Raw genomic sequence first — 12,500 nt, forward strand, 5'->3', positions numbered from 1 at the left:
ACTATCATGGCACACTGGCGAAAGTCTTATTGGGCCTATAGGTGGGGTGTAATTCAGTGCAAGCTACAGTCACTGAACATTATTCATCTGCACCACAGGTACTTCTTGTATACCAAATCTTAGTATATATATATATATATATATATATATATATATATCACGATATTTATATATGTATGTTACAGTATTTTCATATATATATCACGGTATTTTAATACATCTATGATAGCCATTTTTGTAACACTACAGAGTCTACTCAAAGCCTTACATTTTACTTTTAAAAACCACAAGTATGAAGTGATCTGAGATGGTGGCCAGAAGACAGTTGTCGTGAAATTTCTATGCAGTTATAGTGGTTAGGTGCATAGAACGGCGCATAACGTCTGGGAAAATGATGTTGTCTTCGTCTCGGTGAGGTCTATGGGTGAGTTTATATGGCATATTTAAGAAGCGGCGGCTGATTGTTTGCGATATTGTTGCGTCACCTCTTGTATTACCTGCGCTGTTTTGTACCAGTATGCGGTATAGGTATTTGTGCTTCCGTCAATACGTGAGCTGAATTCTTGTATTGATTAAGTGAACTTGATGGGAAGTTTGCTTCATTTCATAGTTTGTTCGTTTTTTTTTTTTTGTGGGGAAGGGTATGATTTTTCTGAGACTGTTTTCGTACTTTAAATTAAAGGACGAACGCTTTGTATCTATGCTTCCCTCAAGCTATGTATGTCATGAGGACTTCTCTTATGTAAATCTCTTCTACCTCATCAATATACAATTTCGAGTTTATGCTTGAGTTATAATTTTTTTATTTCTTGAACAACAACAATGTGAATGTCATACTTTCTGACGTTTGTTATTTCCATAAAGACGTTTATATTACAGTGTGTTTAAATTTCTGTGCATTTCGTTTTTTCGTTTCTGTGCATTTCGTTTAAATTTCTGTCCATTTCGTGTTTTCGTTTCTGTGCATTTCGTTTAAATTTCTGTGCATTTCGTTTAAATTTCTGTGCATTTCGTTTAAATTTCTGTGCATTTCGTATGTTGTATATATTCGTTGTTTCTGTGTACTTTTATGTATGAGGCGTCCATGTTTACGTTTCCAGTTTAAATTTACTGCAGGACTATGACTGTAAGAAGAGAGATATTTACGACACAACCAGATTTCCTTGTGAGTTTTTAAGAGTTTATACGAGATTTTCATGGTTTTTGTTGTCTGTTTAAGTACGTCAGTCTGTGGTGGGTTGTATTAGCCTTCAGAATATTTTGTTTCATGTTTGGTGCTGAGGAGTGTTATTCGTGTTGTTTTTCATGTTACGTATGGTACCGCATGCCTACTCTTACTACACAAACCTGTGACGAATTGCTATCATCTCACTAAAACTACAACAGAAAAGAGGATCGGTCTGTCTTCTTTTTGCAGATATATCTAAGACTATGGTAACCGATATATTTAATCCATTTTAAAATTGTGTGATAAATTTGAGAATCATTGCCTGCCATTTGTAAAATTGCAAAACTATATTTGCATAGACAATTTATCTCAGAAAGTAACCGTTTGCGGGTGAGGTAGAAAAGAAAGGCCTGAGTTCATCTTGATATGTTTGTACTACATTATTGAAACATAAATCTAGAAAATAATTCTTTTGGTTGGTAAATGTGGAAATTACAGCACTTCTGTGTTATAGAAAATTTTGAGACACGCACTTACTTAGACTTGAACGTGTATATATGTGTGTGTGTATGTATGTATATATATGTATATATATATATATATATGTGTGTGTGTGTCCATATATATGTGTATATATATATATATATATATATATATATATATATATATATATATATATATATATATATATATGTTATATACATATATATATATGTCTTATATGCATATATATATATATATATATATATATATATATATATATACGCATATATACACATATATATATATTATATATATGCGCATATATATATATATACATAGATATATATATATATCATATATATGTGCATATCTACATACACACACATGCACACACATGTATATATATATATATATATATATATATATATATATATATATATGCATATATATATATATATATATATATATATATATATATATATATATATATATATATATATATATATATATATATATATATATATATATATATATATATATACGTATATCCGTGTATATGTACTTATCTACCTTGCTATCTATGTATGTATCTCCGTATCTATCAGTTGAGAAAATACACACACACACACATACAAACACACACACATACATAGACACACACACACATATATTCACACACATATATATAAATGTACGCGTGCAAGCATGTGTAACACATGTATATAAACATTGTTTAGATAGAGAAAGATTTTTATTGAAGCATACATGCATATTAATACAAACTATTTTGTATATTGATACAAAACAACTTGCTCGACATATATACATATGAACAAATATACATGTGTGTGTGTGCGTGTGGTTGTGTGTGTGTGCATCTGTGTATGAGTGTCTTCCTGTATTGAGTGTGCATCACGTGTGTCATAGTATGTGTGCATATGTGAGTTTTTCCCCTTGTATTAGTGTTCCTGTGATCTTAAATTTGTACATATTTGCATAATTCAAAATTGAATGGCTACACATCTTCTTGAAAGCGCAGTGATATGCATGTAATTGTAAATCTATATTTCGCAAAAAATATGTAAGAAATGAAATAATGAAAAGAACAAATCCATGTTTGATTACATCGGCTTCTCCTTCTTCTTCTCTCAATGTACTTTAAAGCAAGTCTAACCTACATCTATAGATTTCCTTACTGTAGTGTTTCAATATTCTAGTATATAGTTTTGTGAATTTTGTCATCCGTGTAAAAAAAAAAAATACAATTCTGTATCAATGAGTCGCAGAGAAAAATCGTTTCTGGAAGGGGTACTATTTATATCTGAGACACATAGCCGCAGTGTATCTGTTTACGTGAGTCTCTCTGTGTCTGCTCAAAATGCCTCTGTATCTCTCTGAATACTTATATATATATTTATATGTGTGTGTCTATGTGTGGGTGATTGTGTATATATATGTGTGTGTGTGTGTGTGTGTGTGTGCGTATGTGTGTACGTTTATATATGTGTGTGTATGTGTGTATGTATGTATATGCATATATATATATTATATATATGTATATATATATATATATATATATATATATATATATATATATATATATATATATATATATATATACACTATATATTATATATATATGTGCGTTCATATATATATATATATATATATATATATATATATATATTATAGCTGTATATATATATATATACATACATACATGCATATGTAATAATACACAAATGTGCTAACACATATATGTACTAACACATATATGTACATATAAGTATACATGTGATATTCATACATGCACGCACAGACATAAACGCACGCGCGCACACATGTATTATATAAACGTGTGTGTGTATCTCTGTGGTCGGTGTGTAGAAATATTTTATAGATGTATTCTAATAATCATTTCTATCTCTTTATTTCCGCGGAACCTGGGAATAAATTGATAATAATAATAATAATAATAATAATAATAATAATAATAATAATAATAATAATAATAATAATAATAATACATCAAATGTTGCTTACCAAAAACTACCAGGCTAACGTTCTTCAAAATGGCTCTAGCCATAAACGCATATATATATATATATATATATATATATATATATATATATATATATATATATATATATATATATATATACATATATATATAAACATCAAAAATTTCGAGCTTCCAATAATAAAATATAGATATAATAATTTCCATTTAGTTCTGCCGTGAGCTCTAGGAGTGTTGACACCAGAGCTTAATCTGACTTCCATTGCGTTTGACTGAGATTAGTCCGTCACTGGTCTATCTTTCCAGCCATTAATGGAACTCTTTTACAGCTGAGTAAACTGGAGCAAAATGAAATGAAGGCATTGCTTATATACACAACTCCGGTGAACCTGATGCCGGTTCCTAACTCGAAACCAGGACTGTTACCATTAGTCACTGTACGTTCTCTATATTCTTCAATAGATACAGAAATATGAAAAATAATACGAATTGCATTTTGAATCATTAAGCAAATTTGACACAGAAAAATTATATCCGACGTATATAGAGGGTGACAGGTGTGTTATGCAGCATGAAAACTTCAATAAAATATTCACTGTGGAGGACAAAAACCTCTTGTGAGATAAAATGCAAATCTTCTACAAATAGCTATACAAAAAATACTAACTAAACAAGATTTTTCTAAGCCTTGACAAATAGAAAAACTGGCTAAAATAACAGTTACATGGAGAAATAAGAAAGTTTAGAAATTGTGAATACACAAAAAGTTATGCTTAAAGGGAGATGGAGAATAACATGGTAGGATAAGAAAAAAATACTTCCTTCAAAGATAATAGCGGAAAAAAATTAACAGGAATAAATAGAAGAAATTTTAATGGTGGATGCGAAGTACATGATATTTTTAAAGTTGTTGCTTTATGGCGAAACAGAATTAAGGTGTTTCAACGAGAAACAAATAAAAATTAGACATTCAGTGAAAAAACAAGAAGTATATATATGTTGTTGCTTCATGTACGAATATTGGTTTAGTTTTAGCTTGGTCAGCTTTCACTCAAATTAGGGAATAACAAGTGTACTGATTTCTTGATCGGAGCGAATATTGTAACTCAGCTAAGAATGTTCGAGAATGTTTGAGACTGAGGTGGCCAAATTAAGTTGAAACACCAATGTGTGACGAACCGTCGACGACCTCTTTCGGAGCACGCTTTGAGTTTGTTCACACACAAGTTTCTTTGAGAAGTTTCTCATTCATCATATATTAAAGCTAGTGACGTTCTACTAGTGTACATACGTTATAAATGCTACACAAGCCATAATAAATTTCCTGCAGCATAATTAGAGGCTGCAGCAAAGAATTAGCTGCGTTGTTTCTGCCTGTCTAATATTAAACAAAGAGGAATAAATCTATAGGTATGAAAGAGATGGAACTTAAATACTCTGAAATTTATACCAACAGCATTATAACATAGCAAGGGAATATACACTTGTAAAGGTGTACTTAAGATTGTCTAATTGTACGAGAAAGCGATTGTATTCTTTTCTACTCTGGGCACAAGGCCGGAAATTTTGGGGGAGAAGGCCAGTTGATTAGATCGACCCAGTATGAAACTGGTATTTAATTTATCGTTCTCGAAAGGATGAAAGGCAAAGTCGACATCGGCGGAATTTGAACTCAGAACATAAAGACAGACGAAATACCGCTAAGCATTTCGCCCGGCTTGCTAACGTTTCTTATTTCTTTATTGCTCACAAGGGGCTACACACAGAGGGGACAAACAAGGAGAGATAAAGGGATTAAGTCGATTATATCGACCGCAGTGCATAACTGGTATTTATTTAATCGACCTCGGCGGAATTTGAACTGAGAAGGTAACAGCAGATGAAATACTGGTAAGCATTTCGCCCGGCGCGCTAACGATTCTGCCAGCTCGCTGCCCTAGAGGAAGTAACTATATTGTGAGATATGCTAATGCAGTCATGTACGAAAGTCAAGTCAACTTGCCGGAAATTGCTCTCAGATATCAGTTGCAAATAAAGTGTCTCTCAGGGGCATTGCCGTTCCCAACAGTTGACAGAGGGAAAAAAAGAAAGAGAATAACACTAAAAATATTAGTGCATGACCCGTTGTTTTATGACTAATATAAGTAATATATTGTTTTATTGGAAATAAAGTTATATACTCAACAAATAATTCAGTCAGAGAGGATAAAATGATGTTGAAATAAAAATGTTTCCTATAACAGATCAAAATAAATTTGAAACCAATATAAATAGTTCAAAATCTATATTAGCTTTTAACTGTTTATATCTCGAATATATACAACAAACCACAAACAGTAAATTTTAGCAATCGATATCGGTATACAATGACTTTGTGAATTTTAGATTTTCATTACTGGGATGTCGGTGAAATCATCTTAGTAAAGGAAACTGGCTGACGGATCCCCAAATCTACTGAAAACAACATACAGTTTGCCGTGTATGAACACGTCTGTAGGGTTATAAAGTCGGTATTAAAGAGAGAAAAACAACCACTAATGCGTATATTTCCTTGAGAGAATTTTAAAGAGCAGAGATTCATAATTTTCTTTCCATTTTGTAATAAACTTACTTCTTGGGTGAATTTTATTTATTTTCCAGAGTGTTAACTGAGAAATATGTATGTGTGCATCTGCGTACACACAAGCACGCACATACAACTGTACGCAAGCACACACACATACACGCACACAACACATATATACATAAATACATTATTTACATTATTTACATTTGATGGATATTTGTCCTCATCTTGTTTGTTGTTAACACAACGTTTCGGCTGATATACCCTCCAGCCTTCATCAGGTGTCTTGGGGAAAGTTCGAACCTGGGTTCTCCTTCCTAAGGTATTTTTCGATGTACTTATTATTATTCTTATTATTGTTATTCAGGTCACTGCCTGGAATAGAACTCGGAATCTTGGGGTTAGTAGCCCGCGCTCTTAACAACTACGGCATATGCACGTGGGCTTTTTTTATGGCATAGTGGTTAAGAGCGATAAAATAACAGTTCCACAATGTAACTTATCGTTTTGTAGAAAGAAAAACAGCCAGACAGAGGAAATATCTTCATTTATATAAGAAGATCAAAAATAAAATCACAAATGGGAAAAAAGAGAAACGAACACGCAATAATGAGGGATCGATGGTAGGTGTATCGAAACAATTGTTGTGATTAATAATAAATCCTCGTATATTCCATTTCCGTTTCTCATTTGCCATATATATAAGTGTGTTATGTGTGGAGTGTGTGTGTGTGTGTGTGTGTGTGTGTGTGTGTGTGTGTGTGTGTGTGTATACGAGATTTGACCAATAAGTATTCAGACTGTTGTCATAGTAATGACGCAAAAAGATACAGAGTAAGGCCGCTTGGCACAGACTGACCTTGAACTCTAAGTTCATGCGCACTAAGTTTTAACATTCTTGCTCACTTCCACTGTTTACAGCAGTGTTTGGAAGGGAGGTGTGTAGCGTGTGATCGACGCATTGGCTATGACAGAGAAAGTTGTCATGGCGATACCTGCTCAAAGGCCTATGCAAAGTTACAGAAAGTGTATGGAGGAGGAATGTATGAGATGCACCCAAGTGTACGAGCGGTTCAGACGTTTCCAAGATGGCCGAAAAATGTCGATATTGACGAACGTTCTAGGAGGCCCAAAACAAGCAGATTTGAGAAAAACATCGCAGATTTGAGAAATACATCGCAGATGTGCGAACAGCCGTGAGGGAAAATCATCGACGCTCTAACCACTGAGCCATGCGCCATCACAATAATTAGTAAGGTCTAGTAAAATCTGAAAGCCGAAATTTTCGTTGGAATTTATGAAAAATCTCACCAAGGAAGCAGAAAGATGTAAACAAAATTCTAAATATGTAGCACACGCGTAATACAAAGAATATTTTGGGTGATTAAGAAGAGAGAACTTCAAAGAATACATTCCACGTAGACAGAGGCCATAGGTCAGAGTTCGAAAGAACTATGAAATTACCTAATAAAAATAACAACACTGAAAGTATTGCTACTACTATAAATATTAATTATTAATTATTAATATTCATTATTTATTATTAATTAATTAACTAGACATAAGCCCTTGAAAATTGTTGGAGGAAGGGGCTATTTCCTCAGCGGAATTTGAACTTAGAACGTAGCAGCAGAAGAAATTCCGCTAAGCACTTCGTCCAGTCTGCTAACGATTCTGTCTGCTCACAGCCTTAATAATTCGTTTCTACTATAGGCACAAAGCCGGAAATTTGTTGGGAGAGATAGAGGGGGAGACCAGTCGATTATATCGACCCCAATGCGTAGCTGGTACTTAGTTTATTGACCCCGAAAGGATGAAAGACAAAATCGACCTCGGCGGAATTTGAACTCAGAACGTATCAGCGGACGAAATACCGCTAAGCATTTCGCCCAGCGTGCTAACGATTCTGCCAACCCGTGGCCTTAATAATGATAATAACAATAATAATAATAATAATAATAATAATAATAATAATAATAATAATAATAATAATATGCAAAAACCTGGACTTGCCCCATGATAAAAACTGGTGAGAACACAAACCACCCCCAGTACTTGAAAATGATCACATTGCACTCCTCTGGAACTTCACCATTCAAACTGACAGAAAGATAGACGCAAATAGGCTAGACATCATATTGAAAGACTTCAGACAAAAATCATGCCTCCTCATTGATATGACTGTCCCAATCGATATAAACGTATCTGTCAAGACCTACCAAAAAACTGAGCAAATATAAAGATCTTGAAATAGAAATTAGCAAAATGTGGAATCTGAAGACGAAAACAATACCTATTGTCATAGGTGCCCTGGGAATGACAGCGAAACGGGCTGATTACTACCTAGATCAGATTCCAGGAAACCCCAAAATGGCTGAAGTTCAAAAGATAGTGCTCATGGGAACTGCCCATATCCTACGTAAAATACTGTCTATGTGATCTCAAATTTTAAAGCAAACACATAATTTTCTTATGGTTTCTTAAACATTCTCTAGAACAAAACTGTACAAATCCAAATATATGGTACCCTAGGCATAACACCTACATGAACTTCTAACTTGTTGTCTCTTGAGGTCTCTGGGTGAGACTTGGATCCAACTTGTACAAATGCAAAGCAAAAGTCAAACATAAAATAATAATAATAATAATAATAATAATAATAATAATAATAATAATAATAATAATAATAATAATAATGATGATAATAATAATACTAACAACAACGACGACGACGACGACAATGGTGATGGCAATGATGACGATGATACGTATCGGTTATATATCGCTGATCAACAGCAAGACCAATGCAAATAATATAATAATATGAGTAAAGATGTAGTAGAAGCTGTAGTAGAGTAGGTGTAGTAGTCGTGATTATGACATTCGTAAGAAGATAAAGAAAGGGGAGGAAAGTTCTGCGAGGAGAACGGACTTTATGTTCATCGTTATCTGTGTTGCTCATCGAAACTACATGCAATCAGGCTAACTGACTCGGAATTCTGAGAGCTTATAGAGAAGATAAGAAACAAATGCCAAGGGTTACAGGGAGTATAGATATATCATTGATTGTAGGAATTTATGTTTCATTTGAATAATACGAAGCAAAACTATAATGGTGCACATAGATTTCGTCTGTACTTTTGTAAGTATGAATGTCTGTGTGTGGTGCGAGGAAGTATAAATAATATGAATATAAGATGGTGAGTACAGAAAATATATAATCAACTGACTACATACATACATACATACATTTTGAAATTCCAGTGAAGGAGACTTGAATCTAGGTTAGAAACCGGCTCTTTCTCTTGAGATAAGACTGAACAATGACATATATATATATATATATATATATATATATATATATATATATATATATATATATGCCAGAGTAAGCATGTAAATGCGAAACAAGGTGGAGAAAATAGTACTCGAAGACCATAGGTATGCTTTATTAAAGAGCAGCAAAAATACTACAAGGAATGTTACTCAGAGTTTCACGTTCCCTTTCGTCGGAGAAAAAGTCGCCCCTAATGGTTCTGGTGACTTGTATCATAGTGCCAGCAGTCGCATGGTGGGCCATCGGTGACTAGATTTGTTGCCCTACCAAACGCTCTGCTTTTTAAGGAAGTTGGTTTCCTTGGACGCCTTGCAGGAGGGACCACGAAATTTTTCAAAGGGCGCTCACTTGAGTCAACGATCATCAAACAGCTGGGAGTCAAACACCCTTAGTCTTTGTTTACACATTTTTCTAGATCACCCTTTTCTCATTCGCTCAATACAGTTCGAAGTTCGCATCATGTGTGTGTGTGTGTGTGCGTGTGTGTGAGTATGTGTGTGTGTGAGTATGTGTGTGTGGTGGGGTATTGGTAAAAGCAACCTTTTGGCATCAGAGAATTATTAAGTGTATTTCATAATACGAGGGGTACTGAAAAGACCTGGTTGGAGGTCCAGCCTTCCGAGTTCTTTCACAGCGCTTAGAAAAACTGAAAGGCCGCTGCAATGAGTGTGTGAATCTGAGAGGGGAACATTTTAAATAAAATCATAATTAACTGATCCTCCTGTATTTTCTTGTAACCAAAGTCAAGAATTTTTGCGCATCCCCTCGTAATTTGAACTCAAGCTTGTTGCTGTGCTAATTTTTGAAAGGATACAAGATCTTACATTTACGTCATATATTGAGTACTACATTTTCAGTAATCAACTTCGATTGGACCAATTTCAACAGATATAATGCAACACACATGTACGGATACACACACACACACACACACACACACACACACACACACACACACACACACACACACACACACACACACATATAGATAAGTTTCAAAGTAACTTACAAAAAATATGTTTAATAAGAATACCCAACAAAATTTTGAAAAGTCATTTCAATGGATCAACCTTTCTTCACAACTTCTTAGGTGTGAATACACTTTCTTTCTATCCATCAAGAGAGATTGATATATAGTTGTTGAGAATGAGGGATTACAAGACGAAGGAAAGATGTAGAAAGAGAGAGAAAAAGAGAGAGAGAGAGAGAGGAGCCTCATAAATATAGAGTAAATAAAATTGGTAAAAACATAGCAAAATAGAGAAAGATATGTATACGATGTCTGTTTAAGAGACAAAATAATAAGACAGTAGAGAAACTGAAAGAAGCCCCTCCCTCTGTACACAGTAAATATGGATAAAAGAAAGAAGCAAATGAAAGTCTGTATTCCCTTATTGCTTCGCTTGTAAAATAGATGCACTGTGATAACTATTGATCTAAGTTCTCTTCCACTATATAAACTAAGCAAGGAACTGTATGGTCGACACCACCGATGTTATCTAAGCCGCCATCTTGGCGAGTCCGAAGAAATGGTTCGTATATATATATATATATATATATATATATATATATATATATATATATATATATATATATATATATATATATATATACTTACATATATGTTTACATATATATATACTCACATATATGTTTATATATATATATAATATATATACATATATGTATATATATATATATGCATACATGTATATATACATGTATGTATATATATATATATATATAGACACACACTCACACGCACATACACACACACACACACACACACATATATATATATATATATATATATATATATATATATATATACATATATATATATATATATACACATACACATATACACACATATATACGCACACTTACACAGAAACACACACGTCTGTGTGTGCCTTTGTTTAATTATGTACAATCAATACATACGTGTACATCATATACACGACGTGTAGTTTTAGGATATATATATATATATGCATGCGTGTTTGTATATGTATGAGTACGTATGTGTGTGTATGAGTACATGTGTGTGTATGTATGTGTGTGTGAACAGCTGCAGAGCTGTATTTGTGTGTGCATTAGCGTGTGTAAATGAATGTGTACGTACATATGAGCAAAAGTGTGAGATTGAGAGATGTTTCTCTATATTCGCACATCTCTTTGTATGTGTAACACTGTGTTTGTCGGATATCTCTTTGTTTGGGTCTTGTTTTTTTGTTTTTGTTTTTGTTTTTGTTTTTTTGTTTTTTGGGGGGGAGGTGAGGGAGTTCATCTCTCGGGTAGTAAATTTGGCTCATAACTAGAATGCTTGCATGGTATGACTTGGAAGCAGATCTAAAGTGAACTGAACATCTACAACTTGGTGTATATTCTTGGAAGCAGAAGTTCTGGGAATTCTTCCAAATACTAGCATATAGATATGTATATATGCTTAAGATATTTCAGTTCTGAAGAAAATTAAATACGACAATGGTAAAAACAGAAGGGAGATCAAAGAGAATTGAGACACCATGTGATATTTCTGTGTCATCTTTGTCCAGTAGAAATATAAAGGAATTCATATGCATGCATATAATTGATTTTGTGTATTATTTTAAAAAGAAATTCATATATACGTTTCGTATCTACTATCCGTTTCGTATCTACTATACGTACTTATAAACATCACCTTCTTTCTCTCACTTTGTGTGTGCGTGCATATGTGTGTATATGTGTGTGTGAGTAAGTGTGTATGTGCGCGTATATGTATGTATGTATGCATATATATATATATATATATATATATATATATATATAGCTAATGAAAGACAGAAGATGGAACATACGAGAATTTATTATTAATCACGACAATTGTTTCGACACATCAAGCATCGATCCCTTTAGTGTGGGACACTCAACAACTGGCTCA

At 33.3% G+C, this 12,500-nt stretch overlaps 1 protein-coding gene across 4 annotated transcripts in view; it reads left to right on the top strand.

The window, feature by feature from the left end:
- LOC106867152 (uncharacterized) overlaps positions 1 to 12,500 on the top strand; it is a 244,931-nt gene that overhangs the window by 216,940 nt on the left and 15,491 nt on the right. The window contains exon 3 of one of the 4 annotated variants that reach the window (XM_089350218.1): positions 1,117 to 1,165. The exons of the other annotated variants lie outside the window; for them this stretch is intronic. The gene's annotated coding sequence lies outside the window, so the exon portion shown is untranslated. The remainder of the gene's footprint in view (positions 1 to 1,116; positions 1,166 to 12,500) is intronic. 4 annotated transcript variants of the gene reach the window in all.

The sequence above is a fragment of the Octopus bimaculoides genome, chromosome 4, assembly GCF_046866305.1.
Source record: "Octopus bimaculoides isolate indiv1 chromosome 4, ASM4686630v1, whole genome shotgun sequence".
NCBI classification, from domain to species: Eukaryota; Metazoa; Mollusca; class Cephalopoda; order Octopoda; family Octopodidae; genus Octopus; species Octopus bimaculoides.